This window comes from Felis catus, chromosome E2 (assembly GCF_018350175.1).
Source record: "Felis catus isolate Fca126 chromosome E2, F.catus_Fca126_mat1.0, whole genome shotgun sequence".
Taxonomy (NCBI): domain Eukaryota; kingdom Metazoa; phylum Chordata; class Mammalia; order Carnivora; family Felidae; genus Felis; species Felis catus.
The window spans coordinates 25,053,529-25,080,338 of NC_058382.1; the positions used below are offsets into that span (position 1 = coordinate 25,053,529).

The following is a 26,810-nucleotide window of genomic DNA, read 5'->3' on the forward strand; positions in this document are numbered from 1 at the left end:
GGAGATTCTGATACATCCTACAACACAGATGAACCATGAACACATGATGCTAAGTGAAATAAACCAGTCACGAAAAGACAAAAATTGTGTGATTCTACTTAAATGACATACGTAGAATAGTCATATTCTTAGAGATGGAAAGTAGAATAGAGGTTAGTGGGGACAGGGGCGAGGGAAGAATGGGAGTTGTTGTTTAAGGCTATAGAGTTTCAGTTTTAGAAGATGAAAAAGTTCTGGAGATCAACAGTAAAAGATGTGAGAGTACTTAATACTACTGAACTATATACTTAAAAATAGGATGGTAAATTTTATATTTTTTGTATGTTACCACAATTAACAATAAAAATTTAAAAAAATTAGGTAAGTTGGATCTCATTAAAATTAAGAATTTTGTGCATCAAAGGACACTTAAAAAAGTGAAAAGACAACCTGCAGAATGGAAAAAAATACTTGCAAATCATACTTCTGGCAAGGGATTAATACTGAAAATATATAAAGAGTTTCTATAACTTAACAAACAACCAAAACAACCTAATTAAAAATGGGTAAAGGAGTTGAATAGACATTTCTCCAAAGAAGATATACAAATGGCCAATAAGAACCAGAAAAGATGCTTAACATTGCTAGTGTTTAGGGAAATGCATATCAAAACCCAGTAAGATAACAGTTCACACCTACTAGGATGGTTATTTAAAAAAAAATTGGAAAATGACAAACGCTGGTACGAATATAGAGAAATTGGAACCCTCATGCATTGCTTGTGGGAATGTAAAATAGTGCAACCACTGTGGAAAAGAGTTTTACATTTCCTGAAAAGGTTAAACACAAAACTACTATGTGACCCAGCAATTCCACTCCTAGGTATAAATCCAAAAGAACTGAAATTAGGGATTCGAACACATATCTGTACACCAATGTTCATTACAACAACCCTACTGTCTATCAGATGAATGGATTAAAAAATGTAGTATGTACATAAAATGGTAATTATTCAGCCATAAAAAGTAATGAAATTTTCATATATGCTACAACATAGACAGGCCTTGAAAACATTATGCTTAGTAAAATAAGCCAAACACAGAAGGACAAATATTATATGATTCCACTTATATATGAGATACCTGGAAAAAGCACATTTACAGAGACACAAAGGAGAGACTGCCAGGGATTTGGGGGAGGTGTGGTGGTGGAGTGGGGAGGAGGAGATTATTTAATGGGTACAGGGTTTATGTTGGGGATGATAAAAAAGTTTTAAGTATAAATAGCAATGATGACTACACAGAATTGTGAATGTTTTTAATTCCACTTAACTGTACACTTAAATGGTTAAAATGATAAATATTGTATGTATTTTACCACAATAAAAATGAGAAGAAAAAAAGGTCCATCTTTACCCTAGTAATTTGAAATACTACCTTTCTCATATACTAACTTTCCATATGAATTTGGGTCTAATTCTGCACTTTTTATTCTTTTCCACTGGTCTATTTGTCCCTGCCAATGCTACAATGTTTTAATTAATAAGGCTATTCAACCCTTATAGTTTTTTTTTAAAGTTTCTCTTTTTAAGTGTTTTCCTGGCTAAAAGTAATATTGAAGAAGAAAACCAAAGCAGGAGGCATCACAATCCCAGACTTTAGCCTCTACTACAAAGCTATAATCATCCAGACAGTACACTATTGGCACAAAAACAGACACACAGACCAATAGAATAGAATAGAGAACCCGGAACTGGACCCACAAATGTATGGCCAACTAATCTTTGACAAAGCAGGAAAGAGTATCCAGTGGAAAAAAAAGACCGTCTCTTCAACAAATGGTGCTGGGAGAACTGGACAGCAACATGCCAAAGAATGAAACGAGACTACTTTCTTAACATGATACACAAAAATAAACTCAAAATGGATGAAGAAACTGAATGTGACACGGGAAACCATCAAAACCCTAGAAGAGAAAGCAGGCAACAACCTTTGACCTCAGCCACAGCAATTTCTTACTCAACACATCTCCAAAGGCAAGGGAATTAAAAGCAAAAATGAACTATTGGGACCTCATCAAGATAAAAAGTTTCTGCACTGCAAAGGAAACAATCAACAAAACTAAAAGGCACCAACAGAATGAGAAAAGATATTTGTAAATGGCATATTGGATAAAGTGCTAGAATTCAAAATCTATAAAGAACTCACCAAACTCCACACCCAAAAAACAAATAATCCAGTGAAGAAATGGGCAGAAGACATAGACACTTTTCCAAAGAAAACATCCAGATGGGCAACAGACACATGAAACAATGCTCCACGCCACTCATCATCAGGGAAATACAAATCAAAGCCACATTGAGATACCACCTCACACCGGTCAGAATGGCCAAAATGAACAAATAAGGAGACTATAGATGCTGGCGTGGATGTGGAGAAACAGGAACCCTCTGGCACTATTGGTGGGAATGTAAACTGGTGCAGCCACTCTGGAAAACAGTGTGGAAGTTCCTCAAAAAATTAAAGATACAATTACCCTATGACCCAGCAATAGCACTGCTAGGAATTTACCCAAGGGATACAGGAGTGCTGATGCATAGGGGCACACATACCCCAATGTTTATGGCAGCGCTTTCAACAATAGCTAAATTATGGAAAGAGTCTAAATGTCCATCAACTGATGAATGGATGAAGATGTGGTTTATAAATACAATGGACTACTACTTGGCAATGAGAAAGAATGAAATCCTGCCATTTGCAGCAACATGGATGGAACACTGGTGGGTATTATGCTATGTGAAATAAGTCTGTCAGAGAAAGACAGATACCATATGTTTTCACTCATACATGGATCTTGAGAAACTTAACAGAAGACCATGGGGGAAGGGGGGGGAGTTACAAACAGAGGGAGGGAGAAAAACCATAAGACACTCTTAAATACAGAGAACAAACTGAGGGTTGATGGGGGGTGAGGGAGAGGGGAAAGTGGGTGATGGGTATTGAGGAGGGCACTTGTTGGGATGAGCACGGGGTGTTGTATGGAAGCCAATTTGACGATAATTTATATTTTAAAAAATCTAAAAAAAAAGTGTTTTCCTGGCTATTTCTAAAATCAGTTTTTTTGAGATATAATTCACATCCCATACAATTTTCCTATTTAAAATGTACAATTTGGTGATTTCTGGTACACTCACAGGGTTTTGAATCCAATTTTAGGACACTTTTCCTCTTCCAAAAGAAGCTCTGCACTAATTAACAACTGTTCCCCATTCTCCCTCTAACCCTTTCCCAGCCCTAAACCATTATTCTATTTATATATCTGCTAATATTAGTCTGTTTATATATCTGCCTATGTGAACATTTCTTATAATTGGAATCATAAAGTATGTGATCTTTTGTAACTGACTTCTCTCACATAGCACATTTTCAAATCATTCATGTTGTAGCATATATCAATACTTCCTTTCTTTTTATGTCAAATAATACTCTATTATATGGATATATCACATTTGTTGATTATCAGTTGATGGACATCAGGACTGTTTCTACTTTTTAGCTACTGTAAATAATGCTGCTAACAACATTCACAAAGGTTTTGTGTCCACTTCTGTTTTCAGTCTCTTGGGTTTATACCTAAGAATGGAATTGCTGGATCATATTATAATTGTGTATTTAACCATTTGAGGAACTGATAGATTGTTTTCAAAGTGACTGCACCATTTTACATTTCTAATAGCAATGTATGAGTGTTTCAACTTTTCCACTTCCTCACCAATACTTATTTTCTGTCTTTATTATTGCATCTTAGTGGTGTCAAGTTATATCTCATGATTTTGATTTGCATTTCTCTAATGACTAACAAAAATATTTTGGTATAGTTGTTGGTCATTTGTATATCTCCTTTGGACCAATTCTATTCAAATCTTTTGTCCATTTTTTAAATTGGATTATTTCTTTTTATTATTGAGGAATAAGAATTCTTTATACATTCAAGATATAAGTACCTTATAAGATATGTGATTTGCAAATAGTTTTTTCCATCCTGTGAGTTGTCTTTCTACTTTCTTGATATCATCTGCAGCAAAAAAAAGTTTTGAATTTTGATATCATCCTATGTATGTATGTATGTATGTATGTATGTATGTATGTATGTCATTTGAGCTCTGGGTGTCATATTTAAGAAAACACTGCCTAACCCAAAGTCACTGAGATGTACTGCTATGCTTTTAGTTTCATTAGCTCTTATATTGAGGTTTATGATCTATTCTGAATTAATTTTTATGTGTGGCATAAAACAGGTCCCCAACTTCATTCTTTTGCATACTCAGCATGGTATTCCAATACTATTTATTGAAAAGACTATTATTTCCCATTTAATTTCTTTAGGACCTTTACTAAAAGTCAATTGATGATTTTCCTGGCTATTTTTGCATGTTTGTTTTTCCATATGAACCTTAAAATCAGCTTGTCTGACTCCATAAAACAACTTAATAGGATTTTTATTAACATTGCACTGATTTTATAAATTAACCAGGGAGGATTAACATTTTTATGATGTTGAATCATCCTATTCAACAACAAAGGACATTTTACCATTTGTTTAAATCTGCTTTAGTGTCTTTTAGGAGGGTTTTCAATTTTCCTTGTATAGATTTTATACCTTTCTTATTAAATTTATTCCTAAACATTTAATCCTCCATGTTGCTATTGTAAATGGGCTTTCCTCTAACATTATGTTCAGTTTAAGCTATCTGTATATATGAAAGTTGAATTTTATATGTTAATTTTAAATCCTGATCCTTCACTGGATTCTTTTATTGTAGGAGTTAGTTTATTATTGATTCTCTGGAGTACAGCTATACTATGATCTGCAAAGAGATATTGTTCTACTTGTTCTTTACCCGTTTTTATGCCTCTTACTGATTTCTCTTAATTTAATTCCCTTGGCTAATTTACCTCTAACAAAATGCTGAACAGTAGTGAAGATAGTGTGGATCCTTGTTCTTGACATTAATGGAGATGCCTGTAGTGTTTCCCCTTTTTAAATAAGATATAGTTTTAATGCTAAGATGTATACTTCATCAAGTTAAAAAAGTAGTATTCAAGGGGCGCCTAGGTGGCTTAGTTGGTTAAACATCTGACTTCAGCTCAGGGTATGATCTTGCAGTTCATGGGTTCAAGCCCCTCATCGGGCTCTGTACTGACAGCTCAGAGCCTGGAGCCTGCTTCAGATTCTGTGTCCCTGTCTCTCTCTGCCCCTCCCCCACTCATGCTCTGTCACTCTCTCCTCTCAAAAATAAATAAACATTAAAAAAAAATTTTTTTAAGTAGTCTTCAATTCCTATTTTCTTGAGTGTCTCTATCATGAATGGGTACTTATTTTTGCCAAAGGTTTTCTTAGTATCTACTGAGATAACTGTATTATTTTTTCCTTATAGTTAATAACATGGTATATAACACTAATAGGTTCCCTCATATTGAACCAATCCTGCATTCCTGGAATAAATCCTGCTTTTGTTTTCCCTCTGTCTAGAATTTGCTTTCCCTGGTTTTCCTTCATCTATTCAGACCTTATAAAACATCTCCTCCTCAGAGATGCATTCCCTGGAACATTTAATCAAAAGCAGCCTTCCAGTTAACCTCTAGGACAGTACCCTATTTTAATTTCTTACTCAGCACTTATTACTGATATTTTCCCCATATATCCCATATGTATATACCTCTACATATACCTTCAACCATTATGACAACACTGAACCTGTCTTGGTAGTAGATTTCTTACTGTGTGCCCAAAATATATAGTACCTGGCATATGTTAGGCACTCAATAATTGTTGATAATAAATGTATTGCCATTTTGGGTTGACTATTATTACAAATGTGATTTTATCATAGCAAAAAATAAGAGTAACAAAAACCTATCTCTCACTACACTTATGGCATAAATCCAGACTTCTAACTTTAAAGAGAAAGTTACAAATTCAAATAAAATTGAAGTCAGCAGCTCTTTAGCTAGTCTAAATCCGTGAACTGAAAAAAATAACTGGTACTAAAAAATTCTAATACTAAAATCAAGGTTTCCTTTCTTTCAGTTAATATTTTCTAATTAAAATTTCTCATTAAAATTTGTTACAAAATTTATCAGTAAAGGAGTTAACATTTAAATTGGTTGAACAAACCAATGTAAACAACTTGCTGTATCTAATAAAAACCAAAATGTACTTCAACAGATTTTAGTATTATAACTTCACCAGCAAAAAAAAAAAAAAAAAAAAAATTAACTCACAAAAATTAATTTTAACTTTATATAAAAGAAACCACAAAAGACAGAAAGGTGGTAAACTCTCTCAATTACCTGTAAAAGGTGATGATTTCTCTGAGTGTTTTACTTTTAGAAGTTTCCTATTAATAAATATATAACCACAGGGACAAGATTTACATGCAACAGGAACCTGGAAGGGGGGAAAAAAGGAAAAAAATATATTACTATTTTACTTATCAAGTGTTTATGTGGTCTCTTTAAACAATAAATTACTCAAAGGTAGAAATCTCATTTTTATTTAAACTCCACCTCCTCATAAAAATTACTCAAGATAGGAAATCATACCTATCCCATTCTCCTAGTCCTTTACAGTTCCATGCATATGGTGAATGTTTAATAACACTAATATGAGTGGCCACAGGAAGAATGTAAAGAAAAAAAATAAAATAAAACTATTTCCTAAAATGTCTCAGAATATTTACAACATGGATTAGATTGGAAGAAAACAACTGGTTAGGAAACTATTACATTAATCCCAGGATGAGAGGCTGTTGGCCTGTATGTATTTCATACAGGGGAATGTATTTCAAAAAAAAACAAAGACATTTTAAAGGGAGGAAAGAGGGGCACCTGGGTGGCTCAGTGTTGGTTTCAGCTCAGGTCATGATCTTACAGTTCGTGAGTTCAAGCCCAGCATTGGGCTCTGGACTGACAGCAGAGAGCCTGCTTGGGATTTCTCTCTCCCCCTCTCTCTCTCTCTACCCCACCCCTGCTTGTACTCTCTCTCTATCTCTCTCAAAAAAAATTTTTTTTTGTCTTTTATTTTTTGGTCCATTGGTTATTTCAGGGTATGTTGTTTAATTTCTATAAATTTATGAGTTTGCTAGTTTTTCTTTCTGTTGTTGATTTCTAACTTCACCCTGTTGTGGAAAAATACTCTGAATGATATGTCTTTCAAAAATGAACTTTGATTCTTACCTTATGCCATATAAAAATAATATTTCAAAATGAAACTTCTAGAAAATACTAAAAAAAAAAAATCTGCCTTCAAGAGTTTGAACATGAGAGAGGAAGAGGGCCAGTACCAATTACTGGAAAAGGATCATTTACAATAGCCATTTTAAGGGAAAGAAGGTGGAAGACTACAAAAAAGATGCCAAACATAGGTTCTCCTAGTCTCTGGTTGAGGAAAAACCTTGAACAAATCTCATAAGCCCTGCAGGTTTTCTGTTTTCTTTTCTGAAGTCTTTACTACCAGAAGTAAGTCATGATCTTTACATATCTTTATTTAATTTTTTAAAAATTATTTTTAACATTTATTTATTTTTAAGAGACAGAGAGAGACAGAGCATGAGCAGGGGAGGGGGAGATGGACACACAGAATCCAAAGCAGGCTCCAGGCTCTGAGCTGTTTGTTAGCACAGAGCCCGACGTGGGGCTTGAACTCACAAACTGCGAGACCATGACCTGAGCTGAAGTTGGACGCTCAGCCAACTGAGCCACCCAGGCACCCCTATTTATTTAAATTTTTAGAGAGAGAGAGCTGGTAGGCACACACGAGGGGGTGAGGGGAAGAGGAAGAGAGAATGGTTTTTTTCTTTAATTTTTTTAATGTTTATTTTTGAGAGAGAGAGAGACAACACAAACAGGGTAGGTGCAGAGAGAGAGACACACACAGAATCCGACGCAGTTTCCAGACTCTGAGCTGTCAGCACAAAGCCCAAAGTAGACCTCGAACTCAAGGACCACCAGATCATGACCTGAGCCAAAGTCAGGTGCTCAACTGACTGAGCCACCCAGGCACCCCCACATATTTCTAAGTGAAAAAATGATTATGTCATTTAACAGCTTTATTAAGTTATAAGAAACATGCAATAAACCATACATATTTTAAATGCACAATTAGACAAGTTTTAACAATTATATATGCCCATGAAACCATCATCACAATCAAGACAGTGAATATATCCATCATCCCCAAGTTTCATGTGCCTTTGTAATCTACCCTCCTGCCTCTCCTTAGCACCTTCAATATTCCCAAGCAACTACTGATCACCATTCTGCCACTACAGATCAATTTGAATTTTCTAGAGTCTTATACAAATGGAATCATAAGTACATGCTTTTTTTGTTTAGCTTCTTTCACTCAGCATAATTATTTTCAGATTTTTCCATGCTGTTGCATGTAACAAGTTCATATCTTTTATTGCTGAATATTATTCCATAAAGACATACCACAGTTTATCTACCTACCTTGCTGATGTACGTTTGACTGTTTTCAGTTTTTTAGTTATTACAAATAAAGCTGCTATGAACTTTCACGCAATGTCTTTGTATATACATACACATTTTTTTCTCTTGAATAAATAGCTAAAAGTGGAATGGCTGGATCATAAGGTAGATTTAACTTTTTAAGAAAACTACCAAACTATTTCCCAAAGTGGGTGGACCATTTTACATTCCCAACAGCAGTGTATAAGAGGTCTAGTTCCTCCTCATCAATAGTTGGTAAGCTCAGTGTTTTTAACTTTAGTCATTCCAGTAGGGTTTCCTTGTGATAATATGCATATCCCTAATGCTATTGAGCATTTCTCCCTGAGCTTACTTGCTATCTACTATACATCTACTCTGGTGAAGTTTCTATTCAAATTTTTGCCTATTTTTTAATTGGGTTGTTTGTTTCTTAATATTAACCTTTGAGAAACCTTTACATATTCTGGATATAAGTCTTCTATTACATACATGCTTTGCAAAGGTTTTTATCTGTTTGTGTCTCCTTTCTCTGAACAGAGATTTTCAAAGAACTAAAGTTTTAATTTTGATTAAGCCCAGTTTATCTTTTTTTCTTTTATGGGTCATGCTTTTGGTGTTGTAATTAACAAACAATTGCCTAACTTAAGTTCACAGTTTTTATAGTATTTTCTAGAAGTTCAATAGTTTAAAATTTTTCACATAGGTCTACAATCCATCTTGAAATATTATTTGTATATGGCACAAGGTAAGGATTAAAGTTCATTTTTTAAGACAGATATTATTCAACCACAACAGGATGAAGTTAGAAATCAACGACAGAAAGGGAAACTAGCAAATTCATAAACTTGTGGAAATTAAACAACATATTCTAAAATAATCAATGGATAAAAAAAGAAATGATAAGGAAAATGAGAAAACACAGAGATGAATGAAAACAAAAATACAACCTACCAAAACTCACGGGACACAGTGAAGGCAATGCTAAGGAGGAAAGTTATAGCTGTAGTTATAGCTGTTATGTTAAGAAAGAAGATCTCAAATCAACAACCTAACTTTACCACTTAAAGAACTAGAAAGAAAAGAGCAAACAAAACCCAAAGCCAGCATAAAAGAGGATATAATATAGATTAGAAATAAATAAAATAGAGAATAGAAAAACAATAAAGAAAATCAATGAAACAAAAGTTGGTTTCTTTGAAAAGATGAACAAAATTGACAAGCCTTTCACTAGAGACAAAAAAGAGAAGACTTAATTACAGACATACCTCATTTTATTACACTTTGTTTTACTGTACTTCACAGATACTCTTTTTTACATATTGAAGGTTTATGGCAACCCTGCAAGTCTACCAGCACCATTTTCCAATAGCATTGGCTCACTTTGTATCTTTGTCACATTGTGGTAATTCTTGAAATATTTCAAACTTTTTCATTATTATCTTTGTTATGGCAATCTGAGATCAGTGATCTTTGATGTTACTATTTGAATTGTTCTGGGATGCCCTGAAACCACACCCATGTTAGACAGCAAATTTAATTGATAAATGTGTGTGTTCTGAATGTTCCACCAAATAGCCATTCTCCCTTCTATCTCCCTCTCCTCAGGCCTCCCTATACCCTAAGACACAACAATATTGAAATCAGGTCAGTTAATAACCCTATAACGGCCTTTAAGTATTCAAGTCAAAGGAAAAGTCACATATCTCACTTTAAATCCAAAGCTAGAAATGATTAAGCTTAGTGAGAAAGGCATGTCAAAAGCCAACACAAGCCAAAAGCTAGGCCTCTTGCACCAAACAGCCAAATTAAAAATTCATTTAAAAAAATTCTTGAGGGAAATGGTACTACTCCAGTGAACACATGAATGATAAGAAAGTGAAACAGCCCTATAGCTCATATGCAGAAAGTTTTAGTGGTGTGGATAGAAGATCAAACCAACCACAACATTCCCTTAAGCCAAAGGCTAATTCAGAGCAAGGCCCTAACTTTCTTCAATTCTATGAATGCTGAGAGAGGAAAGGAAGTTGCAGAAGTCTGAAGCTAGTAGAGGTTGGTTCATGAGGTTTAAGGAAAGAAGCCATAACATAACAGTACAAAGTGAAGCAGCAAGTGCTGATGGAGAAGCAGCAGTGGGTTGGTTATCTGGAAGATCTAGCTAAGATAATTAATGAAGGTGGCTACACTAAATAACAGATTTTCAGTGTAGATGGAACAGCCTTATATTGGAACAAGATGCCATCTAGGACTTTCATAGCCTCAAAAGACAGGCTGGGTTCCTTGTAGGCTAATGCATCTAGTGACTGTAAGTTGAAGACAATGCTCATTTACCATTTCAAAGATCCTAGGGCCCTTAAGAATTACACTAAATCTGCCTATGCTCTATAAATGGAAAAACCAAGCCTAGAGAGCACACCTGTTTACCACATGGTTTACTGAATAGTTTAAGCCCACTGTTAAGATCTACTGCCCAGAAAAGATTCCATTCAAAATATCACTGTTCATTGACAACGCACCTGATCATCCGAGAGCTCTGATGGAGATGTACAGTGACACTAATGTTTTCATGCCTGCTAACACAACATACATGCTGCAGCCCATGGATCAAGGAGCTATTTTGACTTTCAAGTCTTCTTATTCAAGAAATACATTTTGTAAGGCTCTAGCTCCCATAGATAGTGATTCCCCTGATGGATCTAGGAAAAATGAATTGAAAACCTTATGGAAAAAATTCACCATTCTGGATGCTATCAAGAACATTCATGATTCAGGAGTGTCTGGGCAGCTCGGTAAGCATCCGACTTTGGTTCAGGTCATAATCTCACTGTTAGTGTCAGGCTCTGTGCTAACAGTTTGGACACCAGGGACATCTGGGTGGCTCAGTTGGTTAAGTGTGCAACTCTTGGTTTCAGCTCAGGTCATAATCTCGCGGTTCGTGAGGTTGAGCCCCATGCCGGGCTCCACTCTGGCAGCATGGAAACTTCCTGGGATTCTCTCTCCCTCTTTCTCTGCCCCTCCCCTGCTTGCTCCCTGTCTCAAAATAAACTAATTAATTAAAAAAAGGACTGACTCCAATTTTGAAAGAAGTTTTACTATGGGTAAATGCTATTCACAGCATTGCATGCTACAGAGAAACTGTGAAAGGAAGAACTTCATTGTTGTCTTATTTTAAGAAACTGCCACAGTTACCTGAACCTCCAGCAATCACTACCCTGATTAATCAACAGCTATCAACATCAAGGCAAAACCTTCCACCAGCAAAAAGATCACAACTCACTGAAAGCTCAGATGATGGTTAGCATTTTTGAGCAATGAAGTAGTTCTTTTTATTAAAGAGAGAGAGTGTGCAAGTAAGGGAGAAGGGCAGAAGAAGAGAGAATTTTAAGCAGGCTCCATGCTCTGAGCAGAACCCGACATGCAGGGCTTAATCCCATGACCCTGGGATCATGACTTGAGCCAAAATCAAGACTCAGATGCTCAACCAACTGAGCCACCCAGGTGCCCTAAATGAAGTATTTTTTAATTAAGGTATATACATTGTATTGTTAGACAAATGCTACTGCACACTTAATAGACTACAGTATAATATAAACATAACTTTTATATGCCTTGGGAAACCTAAAAATTCATCTGGCTTGCTTTATTGCAACATTCATTTTACTGCAGTGGTCTGGGAACTGAACCCGTAATATCTCCAAAGCATGCTTATACTAAATCAGAAACAAAAGTGGCGGGGGGGGGGGGGCGGTTACTACTGATTCTATAGAAATAAAAAGAATTATAAGACAGTACTATGAACAGTATGCTAATGAACTGGAAAACATAGATGAAATAGACTAATTCCTAGAAACACAAAACCTAGCAAGACTAAATCATGAAAAAATGGAATATTTAACAGACCTACTAGTAAGGAAACTGAATCAGTAATCAAAAATCTCTAAACAAAGAAGTGTCCTGGACCTGATGGCTTCCTGGCAAATTCTACCAAACATTTAAAGAAGAACTAACACCAGTCCTTCTCAAACTTTTCCAAAACTTGCTGTAACATGAACCATTAGGGACATTTAAGTGAAATAAGCCATTTACACAAGATACACACAGTATGACTCCATTTACAGGAGGGACCTATAGCAGTTAAATTAATAGAGACAAAATAGATGGGTAGGGGCACCTGGATGGCTCGGTCAGTTAAGCATCCAACTTTGGCTCAGGTCATGATCTCAGTCTGTGAGTTCGAGCTCCACGTCAGGCTCTGTGCTGACAGCTCAGAGGCTGGAGCTGCTTCGGGTTCCAGGTCTCCCTCTCTCTCTGCCCCTCCCCTGCTCACACTCTGTCTCTGTCTCTGTCTCTCTCTCTCTCTCAAAAATAAATATTTAAAAAATTTTTTTAAAAAGAAAATAGATGGGTAGTTGCCAGGGGCTGGGTGGAGGGGCCAATGGAAGTTATTGTTTAATGGGTATAGAGTTTCAGCTTTCAAGATGAAAACTATTCTGGAGATGGACAGTGGTGATTGGTGCACAATAATATGAATGAACTTAATACCACTGAACTGTACACTTAAAGATAGTTAAGATGATAAATTTTACATCATATATCTTACCACAATAAAAAACAATTGCGAAAAAGTTTGTTTTTGGGGGGGATTTTTTACATGTGCATATCTAATTATTCTACCATCGCCTGTTGGAAAAAAAATCCTTTTTCTACTACTGTGGTCACCCTGCAGAGGCACATGGATCTCATATCCAAAATTTGGTTCAGATGTTGGCACTGATGATGCTACCCATGTACCAGGAGGGTTTGGTAATGAAAAGGCTTTGGTAATGAGGGTTTGGGGGAGAACAGGGAAAGATCCCAAGCAGGCCCAAAAGACTTGAGAAGTGAGGAAAGGAGGTTAGTTCCATTTTTACCGCAGTTAGGGGGAAGGATTGCTCTCCTACAGGAGAGCAGCTGTGGTTGACATGGTTTGAACGCTCTGTTGGCATGAAAGGAGGGAGTATCCAGGCTTTCTTATCAACTTGCCAAAATGTGGCCAGCAGGAGAAAGAAATGTTGGGGTTTCAAAGCCATCTGCAATCAAACTTGATCAAAAAATGGGAGTCAGGCATTTTATTAAAATTTACTCCTGACGTTTACCTGATGGTTGAAATCAGCTGTTTTACTTAATTGAACATGAACTTGTTTAAGCAAACCATTATGGCAATATGTAAGGTCTCTTGTATAGCCTGAGACCACTAAAGGAGGTGAGGATTTTGCTGAATGCATTGTGTATTTTGAGAAGTAAAAAGAGTGCCTTGGTCACTACCAATAATGTCTAGAACTACAACTGGGATAAGGAATGCCTTAGTGAGGCCTTGTACTGTGGCTTTAGTATGTGCAGAGAAATGTTTGATTTATATTTTGGGTGTCTGTGAGGTAAGAAATTCCCAAAATTCTTTACCCCAAAGGGCCAACCTTGGGTAAGGAGTTGTTGCTGCCATTGGCAAGACCAGACGGCCAGACCATTGGCAATAAAAATATGTAGTTGACTGCTGGACAGAGCATCTAGTGCTAAGATAATTGCCTGAAATTTGGCCACTTGTGCTGACCCTTGACTCCTGTCTTTTTAATTTTTTTATTAATTTTTAATGTTTATTTATTTTTGAGAAAGAGAAACAGAGCATGAGTGGGAGAGGGGCAGAGAGAAAGGGAGACACAGAATCTGAAACAGGCTCCAGGCTCTGAGCTGTCAGCACAGAGCCTGACATGGGGCTCGAACTCACAAACAGTGAGATCATGACCGGAGCCGAAGTCAGCGCTTAACCAACTGAGCCACCCAGGTGCCCCTTAATTTTTTTTTTAAGTTTATTTATTTACTTTGAGAGAGACAGAGATAGCATGAGCAAGGGAGGGGCAGAGAGAGAGGGAGAGAGAGAGAGTCCCAAGCAGGCTCTGAGCTGTCAGCTGTGAAGCCTGACATGGGGCTCAAACCCACGAACTGAGATTATAACCTGAGTGGAAACCAAGAGTCAGATGCATAATCATCTGAGCCACCAAGGTGCCCCAAGTCCTGTCTTTGATCAGCAACATCCCACTTAAGAAATGGACAGCAGCAGCTTTCCCATGGGCTCCAACAACTGTGATGTCATAGAAAACTGTACAAACTCCCTTTGCAGCACACTCAGTTGATCACAAGGAGTTCCTTAAGTATCTAAGGGGTCCAGTAAAGGGGTGATGCCCTCCAGCACTGTGGCATCTGACAAAAGACTGAAAAAAAGGGAGACCAACCGTCCTACAGGTGGAATATGCCAGGGGGCTCAGGTTTGGCTATATGGTGGTTCTATTTTGGTCTTCACAAGGAGACTTTGAGGCTATATTGAGCTTACAGGTTGCTACCTCCATGACCTAAGGCATAGTGGGCAGCTGAGAAAAGAGGGTAATGGGCTCAGAGCCTCTATTTTCCAGGAAAATTAGTATGTAGCCAACAATTACTGCTAATGGTGTATACCATGGGGCCAAGAAGGGCAGTTTCTTGCATCAGAAGCTTACAGACAACTTATGGTCATAATGGACGGTCTAGAGATTCCAGGAGACATAGGAGGAGGTTGCTAACACTTCTACAGTAAAGAGGTCTTTGGGGCTCTATGGGAGTGTCTGTTACATTGCAATTTCCACAAATTCTAAAACACTTTGTTGTAGAGTCTCCATTCAAGGTATCTATAAGTAACACAATAAATGGGCTTAAGAATAATTTGTAAATGAGGAATACATTGGCTTCAGAATCCAAAAGAGCCCCAAAGATATTATGCTTGTTTGAATATTGCTGAGAGGGTCAATAGTTATTCCTTGATAGTATCAGCAATAGAGCTGTTCTCAGCAAACCAAATAATTTTTCAGGTATTTAACCAAGATAACAAAGACTTCTATTATGTGTAGGGTAATGGCCCATGCCCTTTCTCTGGAATCCTTTGTAAGTATCTGTATGTCCTGAATAAGTGTGTCAAATCAATCTCCTTGGAGGAGGATATCATCACTGGGATGTCATACCTGTGCTTCTGGAGAAATGTGGTGCTTTAACATCTTGCCTGTAAAGACTGTGTGCAATGGCAAGGTTGTTGACATATCCATAGGAAGCTAGGTAAAGGTGTATTATGTTTATTTGAAGGTGAAGGCAAACTATGGTTGAGAGATTCTTGAAATAGGCACTGACCAGAACAGGTTAGCAAAATACTTATGAGACATTGATTGGATGTAGTCAGTAATTTCAATAATATTGATCATAGAGGCCTTAATGGGTAGAGCCACAAAATTAAGGTTGTGGTAATCCACAAAATTAAAAATCAGGTAAAATTGGGCAATGAGGTAGAGAAGCAGTGAAGATAAACACTGTTCTTTAAACAAGTCTTGTGTACCTTCAATCCGTCAAGTCCCTGTTTTAATTTATATTGGGCCAATATTAACTATTTTAATGGGAGTCACAGAGCCCCATTTGGTAAAGCTAATTATAAGTGCCACAGACTAATTTTATAATTTTTGAATGTTTATTTATTTTTGAGAGAGAGCAAGTATGAGCAGGTGAGAGGCAGAGAGAGAGAGGGCTCTGTGCTGACAGCAGAGACCCCAACGCAGTGCTCGAACTCACAAACTGCAAGATCATGACCTGAGCCAAAGTTGGACGCTTAACTGACTGAGCCACCCAGACACTCCAACAGACTAATTTTAATGTATTACTTGATGGGTCTGAGCATCCGTGCCCACTCTGAGATATTTTATGGCAATATACATTATGACTATAGGGAATTTAGGCAGCAATAGTTTTGACAGTTAAGATGAGACATAACTATTTATTCTCTATATTTTGTAACTCCTTTAAAACTATAGGGATACTTTGTTTAAATTTAGTAGGATCCCAGGTATAACTGTAATTTGAGCCCCAGTATCAACTTATGCTAAAAAGGTTTACCACTCATACCCTTCAGCAGATGTTAAAGTTAACCCAGAACCTATGCTGTACAGACACACAAAGAAATCAGCCCTTTCATCTTTTCATTGCACAAAATCTAATAGCAAATTTTGAACTTCTAATTGGGTTAAACTGTGGACATGTTTCAACCTTTTGTTTCTTAGGTCTCTCTGGACTTTTGTCTGTCTCCTCAACTGAGTCTGTGGTGCTACTCCTGAAGTATTTTTCCCTGTGCCACAGCCAGAAATTCTCTTAGGGCAGTAAGTCAGGGCAATTACATGGCTCATCTAATTTGTTTCTCAATTGTATGAGTCACTATCCTTCATTACCTGATGTCCAATGTCCTGAAATCCATTATTTCAAATGTTTCATCTGTTTTTTATGGATGTTACAGTTAGGAGAAAAAATCTGGTCTCTGTTACTCCACCTTGGCAAAAAAATAGAAGTCTTTCATCATATCATTTTTTGGCTTTTTTGCTTTTTTGTTTACTTTTTATTTAAGGAAATTGTAAGATCAGATGCAATTACAAGAAATACTATCAAGAAACCCTTATCCACTTGCCTAGTTTCCTCCAATAGTAACACTTGGCAAAACTATTATGTATATGTATACATAATATACATGTCTAAATATGTATACGTACATATACATATATAGATATTATATGTTGATATCATATATATATAATATATACATATATTGATATCACAAACAGGATATCAATTTGATACAATCCACTGTGGTTTTATTCAAACATTTCATATTTCAATATTTAAACCCCTGCAAAAAAGAAAAACTTTTATTTTTTATTATTTATTAAATATAATTTGTCAAATTGGCTTCCATACAACACCCAGTGCTCATCCCAACAAGTGCCCTCCTCAATGCCCATCACCCATTTTCCCCTCTCCTCCACCCCCCATCAACCCTCAGTTTGTTCTCTGTATTTAAGAGTCTCTTATGGTTTTCCTCCCTCCCTCTCTATAACTTTTTTTTTGAAAAACAACTTTTAAAGATATTGCTCACATGATGAGCACTCGGTGTTGAATGTAAGTGATGAATCACTGAATTCTACTCCTGAAACCAATACTGCACTATATGTTAACCAACTAGAATTTAAATAAAAATTTGAAAAGAAAAAAAAAATATTGCTCCCAAATAGTTTCACTAATGACAATCCTTTAATTGAGAATTATTCACCAAAAACCAGAAAAGATTTTCAACAAAACAGTACAAACAAGAATAAATACAATCAGGGGAGCCTGGGTGGCTCAGTCGGTTAAGTAGCTGACTCTGGCTCAGGTCACGATCTCACCGCTCATGAGTTAGAGCCCTGCATCGGGCTCTGTGCTGACAGCTCAGAGTCTGGAGCCTGCTTCGGATTCTGTGTCTCCCTCTCTCTCTATCCCTCCTCTGCTCACATTCTATCTCTCTCTCAAAAATAAACATTAAAAAAAATTTTTTTAAAAGAAGTACATTCAGAAAACTATAATTCAATATGTAAAAATGTCCATTCTCAAGGCACCTGGGTGGCTCAGTCAGTTGAGGGCAGGACTTCAGCTCAGGTCATGATTTCATGATTCATAGGTTCGAGCCCCACACTGGGTTTTGCGCTAACAGCGCAGAGTCTGCTTCAAATTCTGTCTCTCTCTCTATCCCTCCCCCGCTCATGCTTGCACACTCTCTCTCAAAAATAAATAAACATTTTTTAAAAGGTCTATTCTGTTTTTCTTGAATAAAGCTTACTAGTAGTGCTTTATACTCATGTATTTTCAAGATGTCTCATACACTAGAACATATACATTTTGTCCAATTAAATTATTTAAAATTAATTAAGCCGTCTAATTGCTGTAGCTAGATCTTCCAGTACTTTCTCGTATAAAAGTGGCGAAAGTGGACATTCTTGTCTTGCTCCTGACCTTAAGGGAAAAGCCCTCAGTTTTTCCCCATTGAGTATGACGTTCACTGAGGGTTTTTCATATAAGGCTTTTGTTATGTTGAAGTATGTTTCCTCTAGACCTACTTTGTAGGTTTTTATCATGAATGGATGTTGTACTTTGTCAAATGCTTTTTCCGCATCTATTGAAATAATTATTTGGTTTTTATCCTGTCTCTTATGGATGTAATGTATCACACTGATTGACTTACAAATATTGAACCACCCTTGCATCCCAGGAATAAATCCTACTTGATCATGGTGAATGATTTCTTTAATGTATTGTTGGATTAGATTCACTAATATTTTGTTGAGGACGTTTGTATCTGTTCATCAGAGATACCAACCTGTAGTTCTCTTTTCTTGTAGTATCTTTGTCAGATTTTTGTATCAGGAACCAAAGAATGAATTTGGGAGTTTTCCTTTCTCTTCTATATTTTGGAATAGTTTGAGAATGCTTGGTAGAATTCACCTGTCAAGGTGAAGAAGGTCTTGGACTTTTGTTTCGTGGGAGTTTTTTGATTACTAATTCTATTTCATTACTGGTAACAAGTCTATTCAAATTTTCTATTTCTTCCTGATTCCATTTTTGGGAAATTATGTTTTTAGAAATTTATCCATTTCTTCTAGGTTATCCATTTTGTTGTCATATAACTTTTCATAATATACATATCCAAAATATATACCCAAAATATATAAAGAACTCATAAAATTCAACACTCCAAAAATGAAAAATCCAATTAAAAATGGGCAGACGACATGAATACACATTTTTCCAAAGACATACAGATGGCCAACAGACACATCTGAAAAGATGCTCAACATCAAGGAAATACAGATCAAAGCTGCAATGAAATACCACTTCACAACCTGTCAGAATGGCTAAAATCAACAACACAAGAAACAACAGGTGTTGGTGAGAATGTGGAGAAAGGGGAATCTTCTTGCACTGTTGGTGGGAATGGAAATTAGTACAGTCAACTCTGGAAAACAGTATGGAGGTTCCTCAAAAAGTTTAAAATAGAACTTCCCTACAATCCAGTAATTGCACTGCTAGGTATTTAACCAAACAATACAAAAATATTTACTCAAAGGGATACATGCATCCCACTGTTTGTAGCAGCATTATCTACAATAGCCAAAGTATGGAGACAGTCCCAGTGTCCATCAACTGATAAACGGATCAAGTACTGGAGTATTGTGTGTGTGTGTGTTACAGAATATTTTTCTGCCATAAAAAAGAAAGAAATTTTGGCATTTGCAATGATGTGGACAGAACTAGAGAGTATAAAATGCTAAGTGAAATGAGCAGTCAGAGAAAGACAAGTACCATATAATTTCACTCGTGTGGAATTTAAGAAACAAAACAAAGGAAAAAAAGAAAGAGAGAGAGGCAAACCAAGAAACAGACTCTTAACTATAGAGAACAAACTGATGGTTGCCAACGGGGAGGTGAGTGAGGGGATGGGTGAAATAGGTGATGGATACTAAAGAGTACACTTATTGTGATGAGCACTATGTATAGAATTATCGAGTCACTATATTATACACCTGAAACTAATATATGTATATGCTAACTATACTGGAATTAAAATAAAAATTTCATAAAAAATAAATTACAAAAATAAAATGCATAAGTAAAAAAAGGAAAAAAAACCTAACCTAACAAATTCTGGTAGAGATCTTTCTCCTCAGCAAAAATACTGAGAAAGCAGATCTCCAGCTTCTATTAAAGAGAAAGAACTTTAGTAACTGATTTATAAGATACAACTGTACTCTTGATATATCCAAGTCCTTTTTTTTTTTCACTTTTAAAGTTCATTTACTTATTTTGAGAGAGAGAGCATGAGCAAGAGGAGGGCCAGAGAAAGAGGGAGAGAGAGAGAATCCTGAGCAGGCTTCGCACTAACAGCACAGAGCCCAACACAGGGCTTGAACTCACAAACTGGGAAATCATGACCTGAGCTGAAACAAAGAGTCAGATGCTTAACCAACTGAGCCACCCAGGCGCCACCCCCAAGTCCTTATTTTACAAGTTCAAAGATACTAATTCATTTACTTAAAATAGATTACCAAGAATATCATATATGCCCACATTCAGAACTAGCAAAGACTATTCTAGTTAAATGAGACACAAATTCACATTCAATTAATAGCTTGATTTCCATTACTTAATGAAAATGTCTATTGTGACATTTTTGCAACTGAACTAATTATCACCTCTCAAGACTGATTCAGATGTCTCTGAAATACAGTCCTCCATGGAGAATGTTATAAAGAAACTGAAATTTTATAGCTCTTTCTTGTTTGTAGCATTCCTATAAATAATGGTTCTAAATGTTCTTAAGTATAATACATTCAAATAGAAATATGCCTTCAAACTAAGGATTTTATCCTTCAAAAGTGAAGGAGAAATACTTTCCACAGGCAAACAAAACTTAAGGCAATTTGTTGCCAGTAGACCTGTCCTGCATGAAATGTTAAATGAAGTTCTTTAGAGAAAAGGAAAATAATAGGATCAGAAACTTGGATGTACTATATATAAAGAAAACAAGAGCATCATAGAGGTATAACTGAGATGCATAGAAGTATAAATCATAGAACTATAAATATAAGTATGAAACTTATATTTCCTAATCTAACAGTCTCTTCAGAATAACAATTATAACAATATATACAATTGCATATGCTTATATTTATTCTGTATATATATGTGTGGGTATGATTATATGTATATGTAGACATAAACACATATGATACATATGTATAAATATATACATATATACTCATGAACCATAGATAGCAATAATACAAAGGTTAGAAGAATCACTGTTATTTTGTTATGATAAGGCAATCACACTACTCATGAAACAGCAGAGTATTATTTGAAAGTGGACTTGGATTAGTTGTAAATGCTGATTTCAAACTATGAGGCAACCAATCAAAAAGCGTAAGTGATACGCTTAAAGAGAGAAATGAAATTTTATATAATGTTCAATAAAAACCACACACACAAAAAGTGTAAGGCAAAAATAGAAACAAAGAATAAAAGCAATAAAAGCAGAAAACAATAACAAATAATGTATATATTAACCAAACTCTAACAATAATCACTTTGAACATCAATGGTCTCAATCTACCAATTAACAGACAAACTGAAGTGGATCAAAAACCAAAACCCACTGTCTACCAAGTAGACAAACCAAAATACCAAAATACACTGTCTACAAGAAACCCCTTCTAAACATAAAAATACATAGATTTACAAGTAAATGGATAGAGAAAAATTAATCACACTAACAAAAGAAAAGCAGGAGTAGCTATATTAATTTCAGATAGAGCAGACTTCAGAGCAAGTAAAGTTATCAAGGATAAAGAAGAGCATTACATAATGATAAAGAAGTAAACTTTCCAACAAGACGTAACAATCCATAATGTGCCTAACAACAGAGCATCAATATACATAGGCAAAAACTGACAAATCCACTATTACAGTTGAAGATTTCACTACCCCTCCAACAAAAGTGGGATTTTTTGCCCTCCCACAGGCAGAAAACTAGGAAGGACACACAGTTGACTCAATAATGCCTTCAATCAACTGGATATAATGGACATCTGTCTTAGTCCACTTGAGCTGCTATAACAAAATATCACACACTGGGTACCTTAAAAATGACAGAAATGTATTCCTCACATGCCTGGAGGCTAGGAAGTCTAAGATCAAGGTAACAGCATGGTCACATTTTTATGAGAACCCACTCCCTAGCTCATAGCAGAGTCCTCAGTATGTCTTCATATAGCAGAAGGTATGGGGAGTTCTATGGGATCTCCTTTATGAGAATATGAATTCCATTCATGAGGGTTCCACTCTCACAACCTACTCATCTCCCAGAGGCCCCACCTACTAATACCTTTGGGTATCAGGGTATTGGTATCAAGATTTCATCACCTTTGGAGGTTAGGATTTCAACATATGAATTCAGGACAACACAAACATTCAGACCATAACAGCTGTACATTACTTCATACAACAACAGAAGAATACTTTTCTTCCAAAGTTCACATAGAACAATCACCCAGATATATCACATTCTAGGCCCTAAAACACACTTTAACAAGTTTAAGTGAATAGAAAGCATACAATGTCTGTCAGACTACAACGGAATTAGATTAGAAATCAATAACGGAATGGTAACTAGAAAATCACAAAATACATGGGAATTAAACCACACAATTTGAAATAACATATAGGTCAAAAAAGAAATCTCAAGAGAAATTTTAAATATTTTGAACTAAATGAAAATAAAAACATCAAAATTTGTGTGATGCAGCAAAATCAGTGCTTACAGGGAAACTTACAGCATTGAATGCATATATTAGAAAAGACATCTGAAATCAATAAGCTTCTCCAGAGGAAAATAGTAAAAAAAGAAAAAGTTAAGCAAGCAAAAAAAGACAAACATCAGAGCAGGAATCAGTGAAAGTGAAACAGGAAACCAACAGAAAATATCAATAAAACCAGAGCTGGTTCTTTGAAAAAGACATTAAGTCTGTAACCAGGCTAACTAAGAAAAAGGGAGGACACAAATGACTAAAGTCAGAAATGAAAGAGGGAACATCACTATGGATGGACATCACCATGGATGTTACAAGGATAATAAAGGAATACCTATGTATAGCTCTACGCCCACAAATTTGATAACCTAGGTGAAATGGCAAATTCAAGGAAATGAAACTCCTTGAAAGACACAATCTGTCAAAACTCACACACAAAAAAATAGACAATCTGAACAGGCCTATATCTACTAAAAAAAAAATGAATCAATAAATAATAACTTTCAAAAACAGCACCAAGCACAAAGAGGTTCACTGGTAAATTCTACCAAACATTTAAGAAAGAAATTATACTAATTCTCTGTAATCTCTTTCAGAAGATAGAAGCAGAGAAATTACATCCTAAGTCATTCTATGAGGCCAGCATCACTCTAATATCAAAACCAGACGAAGACTGAAAACTACGGACAAGAAAACTACAAACCAATATATCTCATGAACACAGATGTAAAAATTCTCAACAAAGTATTAACAAATCAAATCCAACAATGTGTTAAAAAAAAAAAAACTATATACCACAACCAAGTGGGATTTATCTGAGGTATACAAAGCTAGTTCAACACTTAAGAATTAATTAATGTAATTTACCACATCAACAACCTAAAGAAAAATCACATGATCATATCAGTAGATAAAGAAAAAGCAATTGAGCAAACCCAACTCCCATTCATGATAAAAACTTTCCATAAGCTAGGAATACAAGGGAATCCTCCACTTAATAAACACTATCTACCAAACAAACAAAAAACAAACAAAAAATACTACAGGTAACTAGAAGCTCTCCCAATAAGGTCAGGAACAAGGCAAGAAGGTCCCGTCTCACCACTCCTTTTCAACATCAAATTGGAAGTCCTAGTAATGCAATAAGACAAGAAAAGAAAATAAAAGGTATACTGATTCAGAAGGAAAAAATAAAAATAAAACTCTGTTTTCAAATGACATGTCTATGTAGAAATACAAAAGAATTGACCACAAATCTCTTCAGTGAAATAAGCTACTATTACAAGGTTATAGCATACAAGGATAATATTAAAAAGTCCATCACTTTTCCATATACCAACAATGAACTGGAATTTAATATTAAAAACATAATACCTTTACATTAGCATGCCAAAAAAATGAAAGACTTCAGTCTACATACTACAAAGTATTCATACTAAAAAGTATGTATGTACAAAGTCCATATGAAGAAACTATGAGGAAAACTACAAAACTCTAATAAAAAAAAATCAAAGAACTAAATATATGGATATTCCATGTTCATGGATAAGAAAACTCAATGTGTCAAGATATCATTTTTTCCCTAAAGATTCAATACAATCCCAATCAAATTCCCAGCAAGTTATTTTGTGAATATTGATAAACTGATTCTAAACTTTATATAGAGGCAAAAGACCCAGAATAACCAACACAATGTTAAGAACAAGGACTGACACTACCTAACTTCAAGACTGACTATAAAGATACTGTAATTACAACAGTGTAGTATTGGTGAAAGAACAGACAAATAAATCAATGAAACAGAATAGAGAGCTCAAAAATAGACACACATAAATTAGTCAAGTGATCCTTGACCAAAAAGAAAGCAAAAGCAATACAATGGAGCAAAGATAAACTTTTCAACAAATGGTGCCAGAACTAGACATCCAGAGCAAAACAAACAAACAAAAACAACAAACCTAAAAATCTAAACACAGACTTTACATTCTTCACAAAATAAAAAATTAACTCAGAATGGATCACAGCCCTAAATGTAAAACACAAAACTATAAAACTCCTAAAAGATAACATATGAGACAATCTAGATGACTTCCACTGGTGATGACTTTTTAGATATGACACGAAGGGCACCTGGGTGGCTCAGTTGTTTGGGCGTCCAAGTCTTGATTTTGGCTCAGGTCATGATCTCACAGTTCTTCAGATCAAGCCCTGCACAGTCAACATGGAGCCTGCTTGGGATTCTCTCTTCCTCTTTCTCTGCCCCTTCCCCACTCATGCCCTTGTGCTCACCCTCTCTCTCCCTCTCTCCCTCCCCCCTCCTCTCTCTCTCTCTCAAAATAAATAAACATTAGATAAGACACCAAAGGCACAATCATGAAAGAACTGATAAGCTAGACATCATTAAAATTAAATTTTTCTGCTCTGCAAAAGACACTGTCAAGCAAATAAAAAGACCAGTCACAGACTGGGAGAAAATATTTGCAAGACACATATCTCATAAAGGAGTGCTACTTAAAGTATACATACAATTCTTAAAACTCAGCAATAAGGCGGGGGGGGGGGGGGGACCAGGCTGATTTTAAAAATGGGCCAAAGACCTTAAAAGACACCTGACTAAAGCATATACAGATGGCATATAACCATATGAAAAGATGCTCCACATCTTATGTTATCAGGGAAATGCTAACTAAAACAACCTAAACTCTGGACATCAAATGCTAACAAGAATGTAGAGCAATAGGAATTTTCATTCATTGCTAGTGGGAACGAAAAATGCTACAGCCACTATGGAAGACAGTTTGGCAGTTTCTTACAAAACTAAACATACTCTTACCATACTATCCAGCAATCATATTTCTTGGTATTTAACTCAAAGAATTAAAAACTTATATGCACACAAAACCTGCACACATTTGCAGCAGCTTAATTATTCATAATTGCCAAAACTTGCAAGCAACCAAAATGTCCCTCACTAAGTGAATGGTTAAACTGTGGTACTTTCAGATAATGGAGTATTACTCTGCACTTAAAAGAAATGAGGTATCAACCCATGAAAAGACATGCAGAAACCTTCAGTGCATATTATTAAGTAAAAGAAACCAATCTGAAAAAGGCTATACACTGTATGAGTCCAACTATATAACATTCTGAAAAAGGCAAAACTACAGAGACAGTAAAAAGATCAGTGGTTGACAGGGATTCAGGGATGGAGGAAAGAATACATGAAGCAAAAGGCAGTAAAAACATCCCATAAGATACTGTAATGGTGGATAATGTCATTATACATTTGTCCAAACCCAAAGAATGTCCAACACCAAAAAGTAAGCCATAATGTAAACTACAAACTTTGGGTGATAATGGTATGATAACAGAAGTTTATCAGTTGTAACAAATCTACCATTCTGATGGGAGATGTTGACAATGGAGAGGCTATGCATATGTGGGGGCAGAAGGCATATGGGAAATTCCTGTACCTTCCTCTCAATTTTGCTATGAACTTAAAACCACAGTGGTGGTATTTTTGCAATATGTACAAATATCAAATAATTATGTGATTTGATACATACAGCTAAAACTAGTATCATGTTATTTGTCAATTATACCTCAATTTAAAAGTCTTTTCAAAAATCCTGTGAATCAATTACACACACACAGACAGACACACACTGTAGTACTGGCATAAGAACAAGAACAGACATATAGATTAACAGAACAGAAGTGACAATCCAGAAATAAACCCATATGTCTATGGTAGCTTGATTTTCGACAACAGTGTCAAGGCCATTCAATGAGGAAAAAATAGTCTTCAACAAATGGGAGTTTGAACAGCTGGATATCCGCAAACAAAAGAATGAAGCTAAACCCTTACCTCACACTACATACAAAAATTAATTCAATATGAATATTGGAAGTAAACATAACTAAAATAATAAACCCCTCAGACGATAAAAGAAGTAAATCTTCATGACCCTGGGTTTGGTGATGGTTTCTTCGTTATGACACCAAAAGCACAAGCAACAAAAGAAAAAATAGGCATTCATCAAAATACAAAATGTTTGTGCATCAAAGGACACTATAAGAAAGTAAAAGACAACCCATAGTTTTTGCA

The 26,810-nt window shown here is 35.7% G+C and overlaps 1 protein-coding gene and 1 long non-coding RNA gene across 2 annotated transcripts in view; both read right to left on the reverse strand.

The window, feature by feature from the left end:
• The window catches only part of LOC111556304, a 54,879-nt gene that overhangs the window by 14,684 nt on the left and 13,385 nt on the right, over positions 1-26,810 (reverse strand). The gene's annotated exons all lie outside the window — the stretch shown is intronic.
• Positions 11,125-24,902, reverse strand: LOC101092222. The gene is made up of 4 exons (XR_006590151.1): positions 22,033-24,902; positions 18,715-18,839; positions 16,760-16,857; positions 11,125-11,185 (listed from the first exon to the last, which is right to left on the reverse strand). It is a non-coding gene; the product is annotated as an uncharacterized LOC101092222 (long non-coding RNA).